Raw genomic sequence first — 24,750 nt, 5'->3', positions numbered from 1 at the left:
TCATACTCTGCAAATTAGATTCTGAGAAGTCAGAGTGAAACTCTTACTGCCATGAACTTAGGAACTTCTGGGATGGGTTGAGCTAGAGAAGGAGATGGTCTGTAGGAAGTGTTGCAATACAAGTCTTTGTACTGTGGGACAAAATCAGCTGCAGAGGACAAAGACAGTGACTCTTCACTGAATTTATTACACAGATGTAACAAACATAGTGAGCCTTTACCAGTATGATACCTTTCATCCAGTGCTTCTCTCACTTGCTGAGTCATAACATGCCATTGGCCATGTGTTGTCTTCTCCAGTGAAAGAGAGGGGAGGGGATCTTGGTGTTTACTGCTTGCTCTCTGGTGTAGCAGAGGTTTATGTTGTTCACTGTGAGCTGGCGTACGCGACTGGTTGCACGTTTTCTTCAACAGTGTGGTTTTAGTTTCTTTATAGTCAAACATAAGCCTTACGTTTTGGGGGGATGTCATGCATTAATTACTGGTGTAAGCATTATTTCTGATACACGTGACGGATAGTCACAGTGTTTGTGGTACACTTGCATAATACTATGTTTGGCAATATAGTGCTGTGCTGAAACAATGGAAGCTCCTGCTTTCTCTGAAGTGTTTCTACTACTGTTTCAACATTATACTGCTCTGTATAGCAATTGCTGTTTGCTGTAGCTGGTAATTCTCTACTTAATACATGCCTAGCCAGCATGTGCTTCATGACTGCTGAGTTCAGATCAGTGGCTTTTTTATATAGTACACACAGTTGCAGTTCATTAGAAGAGAAATAAACTTTGATGCCAAGGCTTAGGGGTGTTTTCTTCATTTAACCACTGCCTTTGGGTTGAACTAGGTGGTTTGATCTTGCCTTAACTGCAAGAGTTCAAGTAATACTAAGGTTTATTTTGTCATACAAATCTTTCTTACCTATTTCAAAAAAAGTAATGTGTCCGACTTTTAAAATAAATGAGCACAGCTTCTCTTAAAGCAGTGAAACTTAAGTGATATATCAGTACCCAAATGTTGTTTCCCATTTAAGTTTAATTGTAGGATGTTAGCACTACCAGAAATAAGTTCCTAAAGGAAGATATTTTTTTTTTTCTTGACTAAATAAAACATTATTTCTGTATCAGTTATCAAATGACTCACTAGGCAAAGCCATTAAGGCTTTAAACTTTCCAAGTGAATTGAAATCTGATGACTTAAAATTTAAGGACATTTTTTCAGCCAGTTGGCAGAATTAGGCAAATTTTGATTTGCTTTCCAAACATGGAAAATTAATTTTAATTAATGAAGATTGAGGAGTTAGAGATATTGCGAAGATCAAGTACTTAAGTAAATCTAAATCACTCATGAAAGTCAGTTTCTTCCAGGACATTTTTTCCCCAAGGTTTTGGATGAGTGTAACATGACTCAACATTAATTCATGGAAAAGGAAGAGGAAAAGCTGTGTTACTATTTTCTGTTTCTTAAGGGCAGCTTTAACATCATTGGGAGGCTAACAGGACAGCCTTGGGGGGGGGGGGAGGGGAAAAGGAGAAAGAGGGTAAGAATAGGAAAGTTGACATAAATGTATGTGAGACTGAAGGTAGTAATATTTATGAGTAGTTTGAGTTGAAATCCTCTGTAGTGTACTTCCTTGCCTTTAAGTGGAAAAGATCTTTATGGAATTATATGGTTTCTCTGAAATGGAAAAAAAAGCAGTGGTTGTTACCTGAAAAGCGTGTTAAGCTTGCTTCGCTGTGTTTTCATGGAGGAAAAAAAGGCCAAAACTTTTCATGCCTAGTGATAGGATTGAAGGGAGACTTGAATTTTGAGTATTCTCTTCTGTCAAAGTTAGTTCTTCTGCCATGAATCATAGATGACATCTGCTGGTTTTTGGTGAAGATCTCTGCCCTGCTTCCTGTCAGTGCCTCCCCCTGTGCGCTGCCCCCTCCCTTCAGAAAGCAAATTATTTACCTGTGAATTTGGACTTTTTTTTTTATTTTTAAGATTTTTTTTTTTTTTGACAAATACTATAGGTTGAACGAGATAGTTTGTCTTGGCATCTACTGATCTTGGCATCTATGTGATCTAATCTCTTTTTCCCATTCATGTTGTTAATGGCATTTTACAAAACAAGACTGGGGGAAATACTGGAAAAGACCCATGCCCACCCCATACCCCAAGGTTTAATTGCCTGTTTGGATTCCTTGTGATCTCCATAGCATGTAGAGAGGCTGTTAGTCAAAGGTCCAGCCAAAAACTAATAGACAAAATTCACCGAGACTTTTGTGGAACGCTCTTCTCTTTCCCCAACCCTGCATACTCCCCACCCTTCCAGGCTTGAATTTGTGTGCTCAGTGTGGAGAGCAGAGTTGTGGAGGTAATTTTTAAGTTAAACGATGAAAACCTTGCAAACTGTATATTACATTGTGTTGAGCCTAGTTTTGAAAAATGGGCTAACATGGAAAGAACTGTTCCTAATGGACCTGCCCTTGGCTGAGTGAAAGGGATCATTTTGAGAACTACTTATCAAGGAAAGGGAAAGATGATGACCTGATTTCAACTTTTGTTTTTAGCCTTAACTGTAGTTTTGTTGACGCAGATATGTAGAGAATTGGGTCATTATAAAATGTAATTGCTGTTTAAACTTCACTGAAGAGTGTTTTACTTGATGTATATATATTCGGTATTAAGTTACTTAAACTGTTTCTATTTTTATGTGCATAGCATGTTAGCTATGTTCTGGTCTTGTTTAACGCATAGGAATTATGGGACAAACACATTGTCCAGAATTTGACAGAAATATACTTTCTGAAGTTTTACTGAGGTGTTTTAATTTGTCTTTCTAAATAGATTGTGTGTCGTCTGGTTGTCGCTGGTAAGTGAGCAAAGCCATGAGTCTCTGGGGAAAGATACTGTCAGTAGGTCTTGGCCAGTGTATCTTCTTAGAGCTTCCACTTGTCTGCATCTCATCAAATTATGTAAAGAGATTTTTCTTAATCTTACACTGTTTGCATTTGCCATTTCTCTAATGGCTTCACAGCTTTTAACTTTCTATATTCAGACATAAATAGAACAAACTTTGATAAGTGAGCCACCTGAAAATTGCTGTGAAACACACCTGAAGTTTTTTGTCATGGATTATTGATAATTACAGTAGCTAGTAAGAGGCCTTAATACTTTTTTTACCATTTGATGAGTTGTGTGATAGAACTGAGAATAAGGTATGATATTTGTTAATGTTATATATCATACATATTGACTGTTACTTCAAGAGCAATAAGATGCTCTTTAATTTGTGGAACCTTTTGTGGGCTGTTCAAAAGGATTATAGGAAACATTTTTATATAATTTCAGCTTAGAATCTGAGCATCTTCCCTTAACTGATATAGCAGTCAATATGCAGTTTACTGACAAGTACAAGTCAAGGTGAGTTTACTTAAGTTTCATGGAAGTAAGCTGACTTTGAGGAATAAAGAGAGATTTATATTCATTCTTCATAAAGTATTTGGTTCAAACAAGCATTTAATTCATTGGTTTTCAAAAGAATGCAGTTAGAACACACCAGTCTGATAGCTGCTCCCCGTGATACTTTACCTGAACATGTTTGGGTATCCTTCGCCATAGTCTGTCTGTTTCAGAGAAGTTATTTCAACTTTACACAGATAACCCTTGAAAATCAGCTGACGTATAGAGCAGTTTAAAATTAGGATAATGAAACTTCTTGTTCTCGCTTGTAGAAAGAATCCTTGAGAGAGTATGTTGGCTGAATGAATTAGCTTTATATTTCTGCATAGTTTTCTTATTTAAAATCCAGTTTTCTGCTGCATGCCTTTCTAGACATCATAATTAGTTATACATCAAAGGAGGAAGCTTTGGTATGTAATGTTACACTGTAAACTCAGTTTTGTCCCAGGGCTAAATTAGCTAAACCAGGTGTCATCTGTATTACTCAGTGTTTGGAGGCTAATGGTAATTAGGCCAATGAAAGTCATACCTAGAAATAGATATGTTGTCTTAAGTTTAAACTGGTTATGATGTGTTTGTGCAGTTTGTGAATAGCAGGGAAGAAAATTTCCCACTATAACTGGTGGTGGTGGTAGTAGTAGTGTCATGAATTAGTAACTTGCAAGTATGTGCAAGTATGGAAATGAACATACCTTCCTAGACAAGCTAATCGCCTTTCAAATTAATTACTTTAAAAAATGTAAATTGTGAAAACTGTTAATACAGTTCTTTGAAGACAGCTTACACGTATTATGATACTAAGAGGAATACTTCAGAAGAAAGGCTGTATGTGTCCCTTTGAGGTCTGGTAGGATGCCTGCCTCCTCCTAGAGGAGAAGCTGGTGTGGTTGGGATAAGCACATTACTCCTTTGTGTAGAGCATTACCTTTGCTGTAGATCTTAGCATTTCTGCACCCTTGAGCAGCTTCAGATGCATACTTTTTAATAAAAGTGTAGTACAGCTTTTATGAAATACTGGATTCAACTTTCAAATTCCAACTAACCTGAGATATGGAAAAAAAAATAATATGAGAGTAAGGAATGGTGTTTCTGTATTTTCAAAGTATATCTGTATTTTGACTAACGTAGTAGATCTCAGTCTTTTGACAAAACCAACTTAGTAGTCCTGTATGTGTTTCTGCTTCATGAAGACATGCATCACTTAGGAGTAACAGCTATACCTCTGAGATCTTAAGTGAATATACATTGCTGTTGGAGCTTTGCAATTGGGTCGGGGACAAGAAAGCTATCACACACCCCCCCCCCCCCCCCCCCAACTAATTTGTCTGGAGAGTTGCATTGAAAAACAGAATTTCTACCACTCAAGTGGAGGCATTTTAAGATAAGCCAGATTTTCAAGTAGTGAACTCCTGCTAAACTTTTGGAGATTGCCGATGCAGAGTTTTTGAAAATTGTTACACATGTTGTCAGAAGTAATACTTTTAAAAATCAAGTGGCTAATTACTTGGTGTTATTTTTGTTTTGCCACTTTGGTGTAAAGCATCTTTTCCAGGAAAGATATCTGATGCTTGAATATTCTACTACTTAGTTTAAATAAGATGTAAGAGACAGACTGGGTTGCAGATTAACCAGTTAAGGCCTGAGGTGATTAAAGTTTTAAGGGTGTTAATGTGGAAATGCTTCAGTCATACCTAGCTGATCTGTAAGCCAATTTTTCTGCAACATTAATGCTTTTAAAGACCTGAATAAAGGGTTGACTGCTGCATCCATTTAACTTTCAGTGCACTTGGTCAGCTGAATTTTGGTTTTGTGAGGTTTTTTCCTTTTTCCCATCAAACCTTTTTTACCTCTCAAGAGTCATTACATATGTAATTATTCAATTAACAACTCCATGACAGAGCTCAATGTAGCATTTAGAAATGCATTGTGCTGTTCTTTCATTCTCATTATGTTGCAGTACAAGTGCTTTCAGCAGTTAGTAGAAAACACAATAGCAAAAGTACAGCGAACTTTTTTATGGGAGTGGTATTATGGACTCAGTTCATGTTCCTTTAACTTGTCTATATTAGCATCCAGTGGAAATCTTAGAGTGCCATAAATGTGGTGTGTTTTACAGGAATGTTTCTGCTGTAAAATAGTTATATTCTGGTTTTAGAAACCCACGGCTTTTACTGAGTGGACTTTAGCTCCTGGATTTTGTAGATTAGTGAGGTAAAATAATTTAATATTGAAATGTAAGGACTTGCAAGTAGTCTTTTTGTAGCAAAACGTGGTCTTAGTTGACTAAGTACTGTGAAAGGGTGCAATTAATGTTTTATCTGTGTTTTGATTTGTTTTCAATTGGGAAAAAAAAGTTAACACTTTATAATACAGTCAACATTTTTAGTAAAAATGGTAAAATATTCAAGTGACGCTGGTTCAGAATTTCACCTCTGTAATTTTTCCATGGAGATTATTAAAAATATAGTGTATTGAAGTAACCCTTTTTGTAACTATCAAGGTGTTTTACAATACCACCCCCTCCAAAGATACTGAAGTTAAATTATTTTCAAATATTTTGGAGGAGAAAGCCATTTTTATAAGTTTTCTTAAGAAGTGCGGAGGTTTTTAGAATCATAGAATGATTTGGGTTGGTTTTCTTCATTCTTGGTATATGTGATCTCCACAAATAATACTTTACTGCATGAGATGGTCTTTTTGACCTAAGCTTGGTGGGTGAATCGGTATTTGTATTACCTCTTCAGATTTTTCTCCTTTTCTTTAACAATTAGAGGAAAGGCTGCAACATGGACATTTCTGTTAAGTCTCTGCTTGTGGGATTTTTGCGTAACAGGCAGAGGAGATTGAGAGCCGCAGTTAAGTGGTGGTGTTGTAACATCTACAAAACTCTGTGAGTCTCTTGGTATTTTCAGCTTATAACTAATAGCTTTGTCTGTGAGAAGTGTCCTGGAGACCCTGCTTTTTCTGAAGGTTCTGAAATTTTGATTATTAAATGTTTATTCATGTTCTTGAAAAAAAGGAAGTGCTGTACCTTCTGAGTTTACAGCATTGTGTTGGTGTTCTCTCAAATACACAGCAAAAGAGATGTATTTGTGTGCACTGTAACAACCAGATCTGTTGTTACACAAAACTACGATTTTCCGGTTGTTTCTTGTGCTATGTGCCGTTTGTCCTTGTCTAAGTTAACAGTATACAAAGTGTCAGCATCTCTCCATCCTTTTTCTCGGCAAAGAAGTGTTGTGCATCTTCAGCTAAGCGTGAATCAAAGAAGTTTAGCTTTTGAAAAAAGGTAAGCCTTGTTCAGGTATGGCAAGAGATTAGAAGTGAGAGGACTTCAGGTAAATAAAAGGAAGAGAATAAACTGTTCTCCTTGTCCTTTAACAATAAGGTGAGTAACAGTGAATGGATTCTGTAGCAAAGAATATTTGGTGTAAACAGTAAGAAATGTTCAAACAGATGAAACTTACAGTGCTTAGAATGAAACTTCTTGAGCAGTATTATTTATTTTTAATGTTAGATGCCTAAAGGAACAGCTTGTGTGATGCTAATAATATGGCGTGAAAAGGGGAACAGCTTGGATAGTGTCCTGAGATTCGTTTTAGATTTGTTAATCGGAAAAGCTAAAGCTTTTGCTCTCTCTGTCTGTTGGTTTGTATCTCTGCGGAGAGAGGTGGTAGTAACTCACTGGGAAGATACCAAACTGAGACATCAGAGTGGTGGTGAATGAAAGACATCTGTGTGTTACCACGAGAGGTGAGATCTGGTCTTTAAGTACGATTGTCAGGCGCTTGTCCTTGCTGTTAATTACAGCAAGCGTTTTCATAAAAGTTCTTTATGTCACTGTTGGATCAGGTTCCTGTAACTACCAGAGAGGAAGAGAGAAAATTAAACTTGGATGAGTGTAACAATCCAGTAAGGCATTGAAGTACCTGAGAATTACTTAGCGATTTGTTGTTTAAAAGATCTGTGTTTTGTTTCAGCTTATTATTACAGATAATTGTTTGTCAGCCTTCTGTAAGAAACTAGAACTTTTTTTACACTTTGAAGGACTGTAATTTAGGTAGGTTTTCTGGGGGGTTTTGTTTGTTTGGTTTGTTTTTTCCATGTGTGCAGGGAACTGAGAATTTATGCGGTTTTGGAGAGAGCCAGAAAGCAAGACTGTTGTCTGTTGAATTTAAAACTATATATCCAGTTGTCACGAAGCTATCCTTTCTAGGGTTGTGTGAAGGAGCAGAAAGGCAGATAATGTGCATCTAATCAAACACAGTCTATTGGGCTGAATACAAGATTGTGAAATTTGAACTGGGTCATTGAATGTGTTCTGGGAATCCAGAAATAATTTATCTGTGAAGCTGATTCTTACAACTATAAATCAGTTTGGAATGTTTCTAATAGTTCAGGAAAACAGACTAATGGAAAATAAAGGCTATTTCATGTTTTTCTGAACAAATTTATTAATGGTTTGTGTTTTGTTAAAGCTGATACTTTTAATGCTAAGAATTTCCAATCAGTAGTACTTGTAAATCATGATATTCCCCCAACCCCCCAATTTGACTGGCTTTTAAATTTGTAGTCTTTATTTATCGCAGCAGAAGAAACCTGCATCAAATGTAACAAAATTACATAATCTCAGTGGTTTTAAAGCTTGACGCCTTAAACTTGAAAAATTTTGTGATACCTTTATGCGGTATAAGTGCTTATTCGTAACAGGCAATAAAAGGTGTATCCTAGTTGTGTTCATTAAAAAAAGAGAGATAAAAAGAACAGTAAGAAGTATTAAAATGACCCTTCAGTTTTGCATATTCTGTGTACTGCAGCTCATTGTATCAGCCCTTGTATTACCCAACTGGAAGCCAAACAGAAACATCGGTGCAGAGACTTTTTGCTGTTTCTGATTTGTATAACTCCTGGGTATCCTTTGTGGACTCCGTACAGGGCAGAGCAGCTGTGTACTCTAAAAATGCACCTGGCACAAACACCTATGTAAGCTTGGGGAGAAGGTGGCTGATTTCAGTGGGTCAGTGTCCGACTGAGACTGTGCTGTGCAGAGTCCTAGGGAAAGAACTTGGAGGCTTATTTCCAGTTTTTTTCAAAAGCAAGCAACATGCTGGCCTCAAGCACCATCACTCACTTAAGTGTCATAAGGAGTTGAATTTATAAATCCTGAGGTTGGGATGTGGTTTGTTTGTTTATAAAGCAAAGACTACATAGGGCATGTTGATGCTGTCTTTTGACTAATTGCATGGAATTGGCAAAACCACTTTCAGATAGATCAGTTTTTATTGTACAACCTTTTTAGACTTTTGTCTGTTTCCTAATAACATATAGCATATTTTTTTCTTTTATATAAAACCTGGTGTTTGTATATGGAAAAAGGAAAAGTTTATGAATGAATTTGCAGGTTAGAAGATATAAAAGGGAGCTAGGATACTTAGATGGCACTCTTCTTCCTGTATTATTCTTTAATAATGTAGTCTTTAATAATTTGTGATACGGTTCTGATATCCCGATTTTAGTAAGGATTTGGTAAATGACTGAGAATTTTAATGAAGAAACCTCCTTATTTCAAGTAAAAGTCATTAGTGATTTTATGAAGTTTGCTTTTGATCACAGTGAAATAAAAGAATAAAGAAATAATGTATGTTTATATGCAGAATACAATTTGTATTAAGAGGAAGAAGAAAAATATAAATATTTTCAGATTTGTTTTGTAAGTGCTTATTTTAAGCTAGTCACTGATGAAGAATTTTTGTCTTTGAACATTCTCCTGAGCAGGGATCTGCCATAAACTTTGCTGCTTATAAGGAATTCTGAGTATGGAACGTCTGTTGTGGCACCAGTAATTTTGTAAGCAGTTTACCTGGTCTTTTCCTAGCAAAACCTTTTCTTCTTTTTCTGGCTTCATTGCTCTGTGGATGTCAGAAATAAACTGATGCAGGCCAAAACTTTTAGAACTGGCAAATTTCTAAGATGAGAATGTTAATGATGAAGTCTGATCTGAGAAGTGTTATAACCTTAGTTAACATGGCTAAGAGAGAATTCTTTCTGGTATGTTTAGTTGCTGTGTCTTTATGATTTTCAAGGATGTTCTGTCAGGTGATCAATTGAACAGGTGTTTTTATTTAGCTGTAATGGACACTGGGCTAAACTAAAAAGGAATTTTATTTCTTTATTAGCAATAGAGTAATAAATTAAGCATTTGAACTGGCTTCTAGTGTGGGTCTCTGAAGCTCCAACTTTCACAAATTTGGAGATAAGGCAGTTCGGGCTTTAGTTGTGGTTAATGCTACTTGTACAATGATCTTTTTACTGTTTGTAGTGCTTTCTCAGCCTGCAAGTCATTAAATCTGAACTGCAGAGTGAACCTAGGCAAAGAGAAATAACACTGATACCCGAATCTTCTTTTGAATGGCTTTTGGAACTTATTTTAAGAGCTTCCCTAACCAGATATCACAAATCTTGCAGGACTTAAGGCAAGTTGAGAAGAAGGACATGATGTCTCCCATCACTTTCTGTAGAATGGCCCATATTCCAACTGTGTTTTGTGTTGATACAACTGTTACTGTTAGTAGATTTTTCAATTTATGTATCTTTTGGTTTCTTTCTTAGTTTGTTTATTTTAAGTACTGTTTCTGCTTGAGGATAAAGAGAAAATAGGTAGACTTTGAAATATTACCTGCACTCTGCATGTTTGCCTAAGACAAAAATTTTGCAGTACCTGTCTCCATTTTGTCTGACTTAAAGGAGAAAAAAAATAAAAAAAGAAAAAAAAGAAGAAAAACCCAAACAGAAACTCCCTCCGTATTAAAAGCATAAACTTAATCATTATGTCATGGTCCTGAGGTGGATTCTTCCTGTCCCCATCTGTTCGGATTTATGTATCTAACTAAGGTACTACTGATGTTTTTGAAGAAACTTTTCCATCTAGATTTTGTCATATGGGTGTCCCCAAACACTTGCTCATCTTTTCCTTGCACTGGCTGGTTCCTTAACCTTCATCTTTTCCTTGCACTGGCTGGTTCCTTAACCTTCACGAGAAACAGTCTTTTATATGTCAACAAAAGGAGATATGGAAACTAGATCACACTCAGATACAGAACAGGTTTTCACTTATCCTGAAGTCAGGAATGTCTTTGTTTTGTTTGGTTTTTTTTGAAAGTGTATACGTTCTGACTTAAATCTCTGCCAAGTTACTTGAACTAAAGCAACCAGTATATACATAGAATTAGAAATAAAGCGATTTTAACGTAATGAATAATGTGCAATAACACCCCTCACCCCCAAATAAAACGATCTGCTGTTTTACTGAGTTGCTAATATTCCTGTTGTCATTCCACAATAAATTGCAGGGAATTTCATATAAGAACTGGCTTTAGCTTTGTTTCCCCTCCCCCCCCCCCCATCTCCATTTATTCAGGACTTGACGTTTTAGCCCTTTACCTGAGTAAAGGCAGTTAAACCCAAATCCATTCTAGTGTGCCTCTAAAAGAAAGTAGTGGGACAAGGTCAGATTATCTAATTACTTTGTGTAGATTGATGCAGTACATTACACTGGATTATAATCAAACTAATGCACTTTTAGTATTGAAAGTGCCCAAAGCAGTTACGATTTTCGTGCTTTATGTTAGGCTTACCTGTGAGCTAAGAGTGCAGAAAACATTATTTTATTCTAAAAAATACAAATAAATACAGAATTTTGGTCCAAGAGAGAATATCTGCTTCTGTAACTTGCTGAAAAATCTATGTTATAATATAGTATTTTAAAAACAAGTGATATTCCCTTTCTGTCAATGGCATACACAAAATCAACCTCACTTCATTTTTAACTGTATTGTTTCCTTTTCCACATGTGGGCAAGAGAGGTGTTCATTAAAATCACGGCTTATAAGCTTAGAATGAAGAATGAATTAGATTTAATATCAAAATAGTGGGTTAAGAAGTGGGTACTAAAGTTACAGTGTGCATTTGTGACCTCAGTGTTTTTGACATTCTTAGAATACCACATTTGTCTAGTTCTCGGCATCACCTCATGATTATTTGCTATAACTGCATACCAGAAAAGCTTATTTCACAATGATTTTTCTTCATTCTAGCCCAGTAATATACTTGTAGAGACTTGTTGGCAATTGCAATTTTTAAGATTTGTTGTTGGACCATTTTCATATCTGTTTTATGTCTTGTATATTGAATTTGATCTCCTTCTCCCAAAGAACAGAAGAATTAGCGAGACCTCTTAAAAAAGTGGGTGAAGAGTATGCTCTCCCCCCAGCCTCCCCACCCCCAATTTAGATATTTTGCTCATATGACCAATGTGCATTAGCAGCAGCAACTTCTATATGAGTAGCTTTTCGGAATCCACAGTGACATATCAAATTTGCACCAAGTAACAGAAATCGCTTGGGCAGATCGCTTACTGGTTTTGGTTATGGCTGAATCATTTATATAAGCATGTCTTCAAAGTGTTCTATTTTGAAATTCAAAGTTTGTTTCCTGTTCCACTTTGATCACTAGTATTACTTAAAAGGATGTGTTTTAGTCATTCCATGTCTGAATGGCTTTCATCTAAAAGATTAGCAGCATTTCCAACTCTGTAGTTGGAAAACTGTTTGGGAATATTGTAATAAATGAACATCTACAATTTTTTTTTTATTGTTTTTGGGTAATACAATAGTGAAAAGTTCACATGAATTGGGAAACTGTTTCCAGTTTATTTAACCAAGGAGATATTAAATGAATGGAAATTCATTAAATAACAATCATTTTGTCAAGTTTGATCAGGCTTGAAAGATTGTTGATGTTACTTTTTTGTAATAGTAAGCCTCAGCTGAAGAAAATAAGTAGTTATTTTGAGGATGTCTGAGAAAGCTTATTGCAGTAATTCCGTGGAATCATGTGCAATTAATAAATGTTAAAATATATTTCAGTTGGGTTTAAGATGAAGGCATATTGGTGTTAAATTTTGTTGATTCTGGCTACCACAATCAATTTTATTTGTATTTTGTGTGGCAAAGGCTGGGTAGATAGTATTCAGTTAAGTGTTCAATAATGCGTTTTCCAAAATGTTTCCATTTATTTCCAAGGTGAACAGTGTATTATTAAGGAAAATATAATTAAATGTCAGATTTTTGTGCTGATTTTGGCTTTAGTCTGCAAGTAGTTTAGTGTTGTTGTGGAAGAGTTCAGCTAAAACCACTTAACTTCTCAGTCCCTGAGTTCAGACTGTGCATTAATAGAGGTAACCAGAGTTGGGTTAGTTTTATTAAACCATTTCATGGGTTGTTAAAATGGAAAGGCATAAGCAGTTTGACTGAAAAACCCTAAGAACCTATTTAAAGGTTTTAGCTGCACCTTGTCTTTCAAAACTCACCATTGAGCTTGCAAGAGCACTTCAAAATTCCAGAAAACAAGAGATCCTTTCTACTGGCTTTCTTTTTAAATCTGTTTTTGTAGGAACCGCGAGTGCACTTATTGACGCAAGTATTTTTTAACAGTCTGTATTTTTAATTTGATGATGATGACAAAAATTTTTTAGAAATGGTTTACCTGAGCAGGAATATTCGGTGGCATGTTTTATGGCTTTTTTGATGAAAGATTTTGAGATTATCAGCCACTAAATAGACATCTTTTGTAAGTATCCTAATTTCATTTGTTACATGCGTAGATGTCATCTATACTGAAGCATTTTAGGGTGTGTAGTATGGGATAATAATGACATACTTCTCGTATTATTAAGGTGTGTCATTATTACAGCATATGCACACCCTTTTATGTCTTATTGCTTAAATATGATAGTGCCTATAAGCTTTCCTTTTTAAGTATTAATTCACTGTGATGAGTTAGGTAACAGCATATTTATGTACATTATTTTACCTATTATGGATGATACCTTACTTGTGGGTTGCAAAAGCAATACTGCAGTGAAAACCTTAATTAAATTAGGGTTGAATTTAATAGTGGTTTCTGAAGTGTGTTCAGAGAAGGGAATTTAATGATTCTGTCTCTTCAGATTATCAATTTTAAGTGTGTCAGAAAACATACCTTTTCAGTTTTAGTTTTGTAGTATTTTGGCTTGCACTGAATGAACTAAGAATGGAGTGGTCTTAATGCAATCATTCAGTATTTTGTTTTAATATGAGTTACCCCCTTCCTCAGGTTTTTATTGTTTGGGAGGGTGAAGTTGTTCTCTGTGCCAGCCCTGACCCACAGTGAAAGGAGAAAGCAAACTACCTAACTTAAGATTCAATCTAGACGTGCATAAGCAAGATTGCAAAGTGAATGTACGTATTTCAGACCCCAGTAAAAGAGAGTGCAGGTAAGATGTATGCCTTCTACTGAGACAGCTTTAGGATGACTTGCTGTTTAGATGTCAACCTAGTGGCTAAAAGCTGACCACGTTATCTGCAAAGTGATATTCTTGTTAGTCTGTGTGTTACCTTCCACTTCTCTAAAGGATCTGCTTTACTGCTGTGGGTATCATATGAATTTTGGAAGGCTATGTTTTAAACATTAGTTTTAGCAGTGCAACAGATAAATAGGTTTAGATCTATTAATTCTGCTACAACTAGAAATATTATGCTATTGATATTTTAGTTACTCCATGGTCGTGCAAGGTTTATGGGAAGATACTGAAAGCTAAGCCTTGGCTTCCTGAGGTTCTTGTGGTAATCACATTGAATAGTAATGGGAATATTGATACACAAGGTCAGAATACATGTTGATTGAGCTTATTATTGATCCTGTTCGTAAGTATGTAGATGTCTATTCTGTTCCTGTCCTAGAGCATATTTTTTCCAAGATGAAGAAACCCCTCTGATAAAATCTGGACTTGTTCAGAAGCTGTTTCAAGCCTCTGGATACTGTTGTTTTCCTCTGTGACTTTTAGTTCAAATGTCTATTTTTTGTACAGTAGTGACCAAAAATGGCAAGTCTTGACAGTATGTGTGTACCTCCCAGTTCCTTTCCTAATAATACTGAGCATTTGAAAAAAATTTTTCCCTATGGGTACTACATGTTGAAGGGAAACATGTTTCAAGTTCTTTTTCCTGGGTGTTAACACTGTAGTCTGTTACTGCATGAGCATCTTCAGGACTATTATTTTTCTTTCCTTAAGTGCTTTAGTTTCCACTTCTCACTTGGGAATCATGTGATGCTTGTTACCCAATTTCTTGGTATTGTGAGACCCTTTCATGTACTATCACAAAAGATTTTATTATTGACTGTTCCAAATATTTATCTTCCATAGACCTGACCAATTCACTGTTGACCTTTTTTGATATGTTCAGAAATTGTGTGTAGAAAACAAAACAAAAAACTTGAAGTCAATTAGTTCCTACTACACACGCATAGATCCCAGCAGCGATCTTTGTGAGTATTGTTTCTAATCTGCCTCCATTGGGGAAAACTAACTATTTATTCCTACTCGTAAAATCTGTTACTAGTTCAGAAGAGAACTGTTATCCTATACCATGGCAGTTTAGTTTAATTGAGATTTTCTAGTGAATGTTCTTGCTGAAAGAGATTTTTTGAAAAGTTAACTATATTGTTGCATTGAGTACCTCCATTTGCTTTTAAGAGCTGTTAATACAGATGAGTCATGAACTTGCTTAGCGAAGCCTTTCTGATTCTTTTCCAGATAATAAATAAAATTTATTATAAATATATAAAATTTATAAATAAATAGAATTTATCTATCTGTAGAGTTACTAGTTCTGTAATGACATTTTCTACAAGTTTGCTACGCGTACAGCAAAAATTCTGAATAAGTTCAATGCTTTTTAAAAACAGATTTAACATTTGCCCATGTTCCAAGAACCTGCTATGGACTCCAGGGGTAAAAAGTGAAACCCACTATTCATAGTGCTCTTGGAATAATTCTCTCTGTTCCCTCTGGATTGATACTTTCATTTTCATTTTCTGAAATAGCCTATATTTTCCGCTCCAAAATGCAGTTTTGTTCTGGGAACTTCCCCAGGCATCTCTCAAGGGAACAATAATGTAGAGAATTCTTAATGTGGTTTTTTTTTTTTTTTTTTTTTGAGATCTTGATTAGTCTTCTGAGTGATCATTTTACCTTTTGTCCTCATTTTATCTATTGTCATAATGAGTTTTTACAAGCTTTACAATTCTGATGTGTTTTGAAATGTATTTTAGTAGTCATTTTTATTCTTTAGTTTATTGGTAGTTTGACATTTAACTTGTTGGAGTTTATGCACACTTTCCTTAACCTGGAAAAGACTTTTTTTTTTCTTTTCTGATGGTTAATTATATTGTTTTAAAAAGGTAATTATGGCTACTGTGTGATATTAGGAAAATAAGTTTTCCTGAAAATACTTAAGAGTATCAGTTTCCCAAGAATAGGGTTCCATGTGCATTTTGTGACATGCCCTGTGACCTCAACAGACTTCAGCTTCATCACCGCTTTAGGAACAGTGGAGTCTGTGAGGTTTGTCACACTGATGTCCAACAAATAAATTGCTCCAGGTTCTTGCTGCGATCAGTTATATTCCCACTCCCCTGCCTTTAGAGCCTGCTTTTCCTTACAGGCTGGGTTCATTACTACTGTGGGGGTGTTTTTTGTTGAAAGAGGTTCAAGGCCTCTGGTGTATAGGTCCTGCCTTAGAGTAATGCTCTCCTAACGTGAGACTTCGCTGTGCTGAGAAAGAAACAGGCTTGAAGTGGGACTGTTTGCTGTGGCCTAGTTGGCCCAGCCTGGTCTGACTGGCCTGCTGCTTTCCTGGCAGAGAAACAGCTGCATCACATTCGGAGGAGCAGTGCCTGGCCATAGCTCATCCAGGGGACTGGGAGAGCCGCCTCGTAGCCTGGGAGGTACAGGAGGAAGAGGGAAAACAAAACAGTTGTTCTGGATGATGATCTTTCGGCTTTTCCGTGCTTACTGACAATTTTCTCTTAACTTCGCTTTTGGTAGTTGATGCAGGAACACATACTAAAAAGATGTTGAAAAGTTAAAAAGAAGCTAAGTTTTAATGAGTCTTACCAAGCAGGGGCTTTGACTCTGAAATTTCCAACTGAGTTGCCAAGTGTGTGCCTTCATGAAAGCCTGCGGCCAGCCCACTTGTGTTCATTTAGAATAGGCCTCTGGAGCTTGTGGTGCTTGTCACTGCTTGAATTTTCCTCAGTAGGAACAGTTTTGAAATTCCGATACCAAACCTCCTGTTTGTGATTATCATTACTCTTTGAAATCAATTTGTGCGTGTTTTCACTGCGTAGTGTATATTTATACTATGTTTATATTTTCTTCCTGAAAAACCATGTACCTCTCCGGAAAATACCTAGGGTGATGAAAACTGGATGTTGAATTTTTCTTGCTCAGATAAGTATTTCAGGTATTTTAGTAAAGATCTCTTCAGCAGAGAAGTATTGAAGAGATTTTCATACCACAGTGGTGGTTAACTTGAGTGCTTGTCTTAGAATTTGTTCATGCATCCTCATTGGGCTGCAGCTGTGCCATTGGACGTGGTTACAGCCTAGTCTACCTGTAACTCTTCATTGAGTTCCTTGAACTGCAGGCCAGCCGTACTGTCATACTCTAAACTGGCAGATGTCAGAAAGCTTGCTTGTTGATTTGCTTTATTTTTAGTGAGAAATTCCTAGTAAGAGCAGTCCAAATCTCAAAGTGTAGATCTAGTTTAAATTATGAAACACTTGAATCTGTATTACTTAGCTCAGTGTTAAGTATTTATATGTGGAATACATTAAAAGAACTCATAGTTCTTAGTTGGCAGGTTCTAACATGTCTTTCAGCCAGTAGGATTTTCCTTCTGTGTTGTCTTTAAAAATAAATACATAAAGAGATCCAAACAGTACATTTTTTACTTTGTGTGCACAAATTGTTTAGTTAGAGTCAAAATATTGGAAGTGGCCCTTGAACATTCTGTATGACGTCCTGGGGGTGGGGATGGGGGGGTTGGAGGGGAAACCCCTACAAGAGGTATATCCAAAAACTACTAGTGCATTAAAGGACAAGAATGTGTGTGTGTTTTATATCTTCCTGCAGTTGACTGCAGTGTCAGAGGCAGTATGTGTTAAATTGTCCTCATCGAGTCCATTTCGTCCCTCTGTGAGAGTCAATATTGAAGAAAGCGAACAATTCAGGTCAGTCTCCTTCACTGGGGAACCTGAAGCAATTCCTCAGATGCTTGTCCCACTAGGAAGGAGGGTGAGCTAAAGCCACTCTTCTTTCAGTCGTGACCAAAGTGGGTAGTGCTGATAGCTAGGAAATTTATTAGTCCTAATTTTCACTTGATTTTACACTTGTGGACTTCACTGCGGTGTGAAAACAAAAAGATGTTACTTAAGAGCTGTAGCGGTATTGTGGCACAGAAGTACTGATGTGGCTTGTTAGGGGTTTTATGTTTGGTTTATTTTGGTTTTTAAGATTTCAGGCTCTTACTTATTTCACTGCCACATCCCATAAATTTTGCACAAGATTGCAATTTACATGCAGTGTTTTCTATTACAGTAAACATTTATTAATAACCTCATCTAGAAAAGATTTTAAATACTTGAGGTTGTGAAACTAATCCTTGGAACATCATGGGTCATAATTAGAGTTGAGTTTAGTCAGTGTGACTGAATGAATATTTGTATAAATATATGTAAAATGAAAATCTAATATGATTTTTCCCATATTGGTCATATTTTAGAATTTCTGGGTAGTGAAAGAGAGTGTGACTTTGAGAGTTTTGTTGTGTTTTTACTGTGGCTTTTAAAATACATGTAAATAAGTACTTGCATACTTCAAATGGAAACAGCATAAATGCATGCATGAAGTGCCATTTCCTATTTTTGTTTTAGATATACTGGCTATCACAGTATATTTAATGAATACAATAATGTATTCACTTTTTAGGAATACAGTAGCTAATCTTTTAATTTTTTTTCTTATTTGGAATTAAAATAACTTGGTTCTTAAATTCTGTTTAAGGTAAAAATTTGTGTAATACTTTGGGGCAGGAGGGAGGAGCTTGTTAAAGGTTGTTAAACACTGATGTACATTTCCATAAGTCTTTGTGGATAAACATGGATAAAAATTGGAAATGACCAGACAGAATATTTTTTTTTTCTTTTACTTGGCAGTATTTTCTTCTAAGGGTTTTTTCTTTTACTAATAATACTATTTTTATTTTACAAAAACGAAACCCTACTGTCTCTGGAAACAATTATTTTAGATGAGACGTTAGAATTATGCATAAATATGAACAATTCAGTTTTTTCTTAACTAGTGACACTTGATAATTTATTCCGTATGTATTTTGAAGAGTAAATTTACTTACTACATTTGAAGTGATAGTTTACTTTTTATGTAATTATTAACATTTGTTTTGCAAAATAGCCTAGTAGGCCTTATGGGAGCTAATCATAAGGTCTGCTTGCACATTTTTGTATAGCATGTAGTGCAAACATGCATGAGTATATCATTTTGTCTTGTTGTGCCTTTTCTTTTTTTTTGGTGCTGGCATTAAAATAATATATTTAGTCAGAATATATTTACCATCTAAGGGTATTTTCATTATCTTATTTCAAGTATCTGGCCCTTGGTCCTCCAAAGTGTGTCTTCATTGAAGTGAATTGACATTTAAGAACTCCTTTGTTAGACTAACCAGTTGAAAGTTGGTTAGCATCACCATCACTTACCTGAAGAAACCAAAAGTATCTGGCTTCCAGCAGATACTGGAATCTGGTACTGGAAGGTATGTGAGTCAATACACTCAAGGGCCGGGCTGCCATCCATAGGAACCTGTACAGGCTGGAGGAATGAGCCAGTGGAAGTATTATGAAATTAGTAGAGGCAGAATGCAAAGCCTTGTGCTTGGGAGGGAAGAACCACCTGTAGTGTTTCAGGTTGAAGACTGACTGGCTAGGGAGCATCTCTGCCGAAAAGGACCTGGAGACCTTGCTAGACAGCAAGCTAAACATAAGCTGGCAGTGTGCCCTGGCAGCAAAGATGACCAACAGAATCCCAGCTTTCACCATAAGGAAAGTCAAGCACTGGAACAAGATGTCGAAGTGACTTTGCATGGCCTCCATTCTTGGAGGTTTTCAAGACTGACTTGGTAAATCCCTGAGAAATCTGGTGTGAATCCAGCATTTATCATATTTTGAGCAGAACGTTGGGCTATAGACCTCCTAAAGTGCCTTTCCGAGGACCTCCTGTGATCAGCACCATTTTGTGTGTCATACATGTGCAGAGATTGGTGATGAGAAGGAAGAACTGTGAAGTGAGGTCACATCTAAGTTAAAGCTGCATCCTGCCTTGTGACAGGTGGCTTTACTGAGTTACAGACTGTGTAAAGAGAAGAGAATCCTTGTAGAGTCAATACAGAGTAAAAGAAAATAGTACATCTCCCACTCTTGAGTTCTTCCTATTCTTGCAAGGTACAACATAGTCTTATGTTTCCATGTGTCTTGGGGAAAACCTTTGAGGTCAGAGGAAAGTTTATTAAAATAAAGGGTAAGTAAAGGAAAAAATGTTGCAGAAATCACTATCTGATATGAGCTCAAAATAGTCAGTTTGCAATATGATGCATTTATTTGCATTCAAATACCTTGCATTTCTTTTGATATTAACCTTTAATTCTTAATTTCTTGGCAGTCCATTTGTAATTTTTGGCTAAGCATTTTTCCATCATCTGTTACTGAAGCATATTTGCAGTTTTTACCTTTAGTGTAAAGTCTAGAGGAGTAGAAATAGGAAAATATCAGCTGCTAATTCTGCAGAGAGCAAAGGCTGACACGGATTTTTCCAAGAACTTGAGGGACTTCGTAGTTAGATACAGTGATTCTCCATGTTGAAGCTTTTGAAGACATTTCAGTTGATGTTTCCTTATATTTTTCAATTGTGGGTGTTTAGAGAAACAGTGGATGGTATTCTGAATAAAAGAAAATAATTATATAATTCCTGGCACAGATGTGAACATTTAATTTTACAAAACTGTCTTTCCTTGGATGTCATGTTCCTTTTGTGTAATACTTGGTGACAGATTTCATGGTAGTAGGTTTAACCTTGGAATTTCAGTGACTTGCTGGGGAAAAACTGTGTATTGGAAATGTATCTTATAATTCAGCTACGGAATTATTTCATAGAACTTGGAAAGTATTTTCTCACTGAGTCATAGAGTCCCACGGAGCTAGGACTTCGCATTTGCCTTTGTTGAACATACTGAGGTTCCTGACACAGGCTGTTTCTGCAAGCTGAACAGGTCTCCTGCAGTAAGTTCTACCCACCGGTCTATCAGCTGCTCCTTCCCCACCCCATTTAGTATCATCTGCATTTCTGATGCTATGATATATAGGTATCAGATGGCTTAGCAGAAACGGGAACATAAAGTAGAATTCCAAAGAAAACAGTATCAACAGATTTATTGAGAAATGCAGATGTTTTAAATATGTTCTATATTTTAATAAGCTATTCACTGCACATATAAATACTATTCTACCTTAAACTTAGAGAAATGCAAATTATTATGAGTAAAACCTTCAATTTGCAATTGTGAACTGTTGATTTTTTTTGGTTTTTTTTGTAAAGGGCAAACCTGACTGGGGCTTCACCAGATAGTTGTGCATGGAGGTATTTATCTGACAGAGTGTGCTTGACTTTTTAAACTCTTCTCATTGTTATAGTGCAGTCCCAGCTGTAATGTGGAATGCAGCACGAGCTTCCGGGAAGTACTCGAACACTGCTTTAAAAAAATGCCTAAATAGGAGTATCATCAGTTGGTGACTAAGGGTAACTGAGCTCAGCTTAGCAATTCGTTAATTCTTTTGTTTTCCTGTCCTGCAGTAAGAGCTAGTCTTGGCAGTGGGTGTTATGGTAAAGGAAAGGAAAGGTAAATGCTGCTCATAAAGCAGGAACTGCAGGACTCTGTGTTTGTTTCTCTTACTTGTTTTGTAATGAAATCTGTTGTTTCAGTGAATAAGCAAGAGGCAATGACATGCAGAATTGCACGTTCTAGTGAGATACTGACCTGCCAAGATTCCTTTCATTTACAACATTTTCCAGAAAAAACTTTTGACCAGAAGCATCATGTTACTACTTAGTAAGCTCATCTTAGAACAAGAGAATCCAGCATTTCTGAAGCTACAGTTTTAACATTTTAGTGTAAGAGGTTGGTGTGATTATAATCAGAAAGATTGCTTTGTTTATGTACTGTTGTACAATTCAGTATTTTACATGTTGTTTTAGTTACTGCACTATATACTACTTGTAGTTGCAGTATTTGCCAACATTGTAATTCAGTTTTAAAAATTTATTTCAATGACCTTTCATGTGAAAGGAGGTACCTGTTATTTTTCTTTGCGCCTTGAGAGGGTTTTTTGCGCTGTTTTACTGATGAGGCATTAGAGTTAGAATTCATTGCAGTTCATAGCCGTACTTTGCTGGTGGTAAATCAAATATTGATGTCTTAGTAGTAATGTTTTCATGACAGAAGAATTTATGGCTATGCATACTAGCTGCTTGCGTACTTCTAGTAATGCACTTACTGCTTACATAGTTCTAGTAATTAAGAACACAAAATTCTGCAGGAAAGACATAATTACTACATGAAAATACACTGAGTGATTTAATAAGTACTGTACACGGTGGGCTTTAATTGCACAGGCGATTAGAACTCTGTGTGGAGAGTGAAATGGGCACTTTTTTCAAGAGACCATCCAAGTACATTCTTTATTATTAATAAAAAATTTGAAAGTACATAAAATCTTTCAAGTGTATATGCACTGAAAGGATGGTAGAACTTACCAGAACAACTAATTAAACAGCAGACTTTTTTTTTTTTTTTTTAATGTGAGATGAACAAGATGCCAAAGAAGAAAAAGTTAATGGTTTCACAAAAGAAAACTGTGCCTGGTGAATTTGTTCATGTTTGAGTGCACATTCAGAACTGGATCCAGCTGTACTGCAGATGGAGAGGCTGCTCAGTCCATGCAGCTGATGCCTTTATCTTGTGACCTGGAGTGTGTGACACATGGGATAAGGGATTCATTCCTCTCTCCTGCATTCCATTTCAGTAAATCCTTCCATGCCTGTCACCTCATCCTAAGCACTTTTTTTTTTTTTTTTTTTTTTGTCGGTTCTGAAGTTATTTAGGGAAACCCCAGAAACAACGTACGCAGAAAGAAGGATGCATCCTGCTGACGTGCTCTTCCTTTTCCAGGAACTGACGTTCTCTTCACCTTGACTGACAAACACAAGGGATATTAAGTTTTTAATAGTTGTGTGAAATAAAATAAAAAGGGGGGATGGGGACTGCAGTATCTGAGAATTTGTTGAGTAACTTCAATTACAGTCGCAGATATTGTTTCATTTTGTAATTAGACTACTAGTTAAAAAATGCTGTTTTAAAAAACTGTAGCTTAGCTGAACAAAATACAGAAAAAAATTCTTTGGGTTCCACAAAGGAAAACTATGCCTTGTTAATCTATTAATATTCTCAGATTGTATAAACCAAACAGTTGGATACAGCTGAAGTCACTGAGATAGTTTATTTGAAGATTCCAAGCCCTTTGCCAAACCCCTTCAAAATAGGTTGAGGAAATTACAAGGCAGGGGGCAGCCAGGAATCAGGTGGTGACCAAGAGAGCTGAAAGATGACGAAACGTTGCCGTAAGTGTTCACCACAGCAGAAGTGTTCCTTATTAGATGAGAATGTTTATATGCAATAAATATCAGAAATAGGATTAGCAAAATTGCAGCTATCAGAACTATTTTTATTTAGTTAGGATCAGAGAAAAACCCTTGGGGAATTTTGGGGGAGTCAGTTGGATGAATAGCATGATGGCAGATTAAATTCAATGTTCATGAATGCAAGGGCATGCATATTGAAGGAAGTAATTTGAACTGTGCGTAAGCTTTACTGTGTTATGAATTAATTTTACAAATTTAGAAGACGTCAGAGCGACAGAGCAAACAGAGTTGAAGACCTCTGTCTCAGTAAGCAACAGGTAGTCAAAAAACCCCTGAAGTTAAGATGTGTTAAGAATAGCATTATGGAACTAAAACACATAAACCAGTAGTTCCACTGTTGCCTGGAACCACAGAAACAAGAAATTCGGGACTGATTACTAGCATGACAAGGTAGATGAAAAGCTTGTGGAGGGTGGAGGTGGGGTGTGTGTGTGTGTGTCTGTGAGATTTGAACATTTGAACCATTTTGCCTTGAGGAGTCGCTGAGACAGCACCACACCCCCCAGTAGCTACTCCTCTGCATAGTGCACAGCTGTTTGCAGGGGTTTATTATGGAGGGGAAGAATCCCGTTAGATTTAAACAGATTTTTTTGGTAGATACATAAATGTAGACAGTAGTAATGGCTCAAGAGAAAAAAAATTGAAAAGATTGCAACTTCTATGCTTGTGCAAGAAGTCCAACACCTAATCACTGACAGGTGGAAGAAGCATTTATTCCACTGCAACACACTCACTGGGCTGCTTCTTTCTAAGGTGGCTCTGAATCACTACTCAGATTTGAAATAAGAATGAGAAATAGCCAAATAGTTTCAAATTACAGTTTGCGTACCTTTTCCATCAAATCATCGTTCATTTCTTGAATGTTCTACAAAAAATACTACTTGAAAAGTTTGAAAATATGTTTTATATATCTTTCCTCATCTTCTGGAACCTGGTCTACTGTTATCTCTTGTGTAACAGAGAGATACTAGCAAGTCTGAAGACAAAAATTGGAAGCCATGTTAAATGCTCAGAAAAACATTTTTTGGAAAAGACTAATTTTAAGATCCTGTGAAGTGCGTAGGAGAGTAACAAGTTCCTTCTTTTTACCAATAGATTCTTATATTTCCATTTTTATATAGGAAGCGTTTACTGCAGTTGAAGGATTTGCAGGTTAGTGAACACAACCTTTTAGTTCTGCAGTAGTAGTTTTTCCCAAATCTTTTAACTCAGATAAATTTTGTGGATACAAATTCCATATGTAGGTTAGTGTGTTTTTTGTTGTTTGTTTGGTTTTTTTAAAATTTAAAAACAAACAAAACCCCAGAACCAAACAAAAAACCCCACGAATTTTGTTAGAGCTCTGAAATGACTACTTTGGTTCAACAGATAATAATCAGTGGCATGATGAAGTATTTCTTTCCTACATAACTGTACAAAATATAAAGTCTTGCCACTTCAAAACTAATCTAATTGCTTGGGAAACAAGTTGTTACCCCAGTTATTGGAGGATGATTGTCTATAGTACTGACAATTAATTGTCATTGTGTGTCCCTTAACAGTATTTGCTGTACTTCTGTAACAGCCTGTATGGTTATATATTTGCAATGCAGTACTGTAATG

At 36.2% G+C, this 24,750-nt stretch overlaps 1 protein-coding gene across 5 annotated transcripts in view; it reads left to right on the top strand.

The window, feature by feature from the left end:
• The window catches only part of SBF2 (SET binding factor 2), a 255,203-nt gene that overhangs the window by 46,444 nt on the left and 184,009 nt on the right, over positions 1 to 24,750 (top strand). The window lies entirely within an intron of this gene.

This window comes from Falco peregrinus, chromosome 9 (assembly GCF_023634155.1).
Source record: "Falco peregrinus isolate bFalPer1 chromosome 9, bFalPer1.pri, whole genome shotgun sequence".
Taxonomy (NCBI): Eukaryota; Metazoa; Chordata; class Aves; order Falconiformes; family Falconidae; genus Falco; species Falco peregrinus.
Note: the sequence above shows the minus strand (reverse complement) of the source record. Positions and strands in the feature narration are given on the sequence as shown.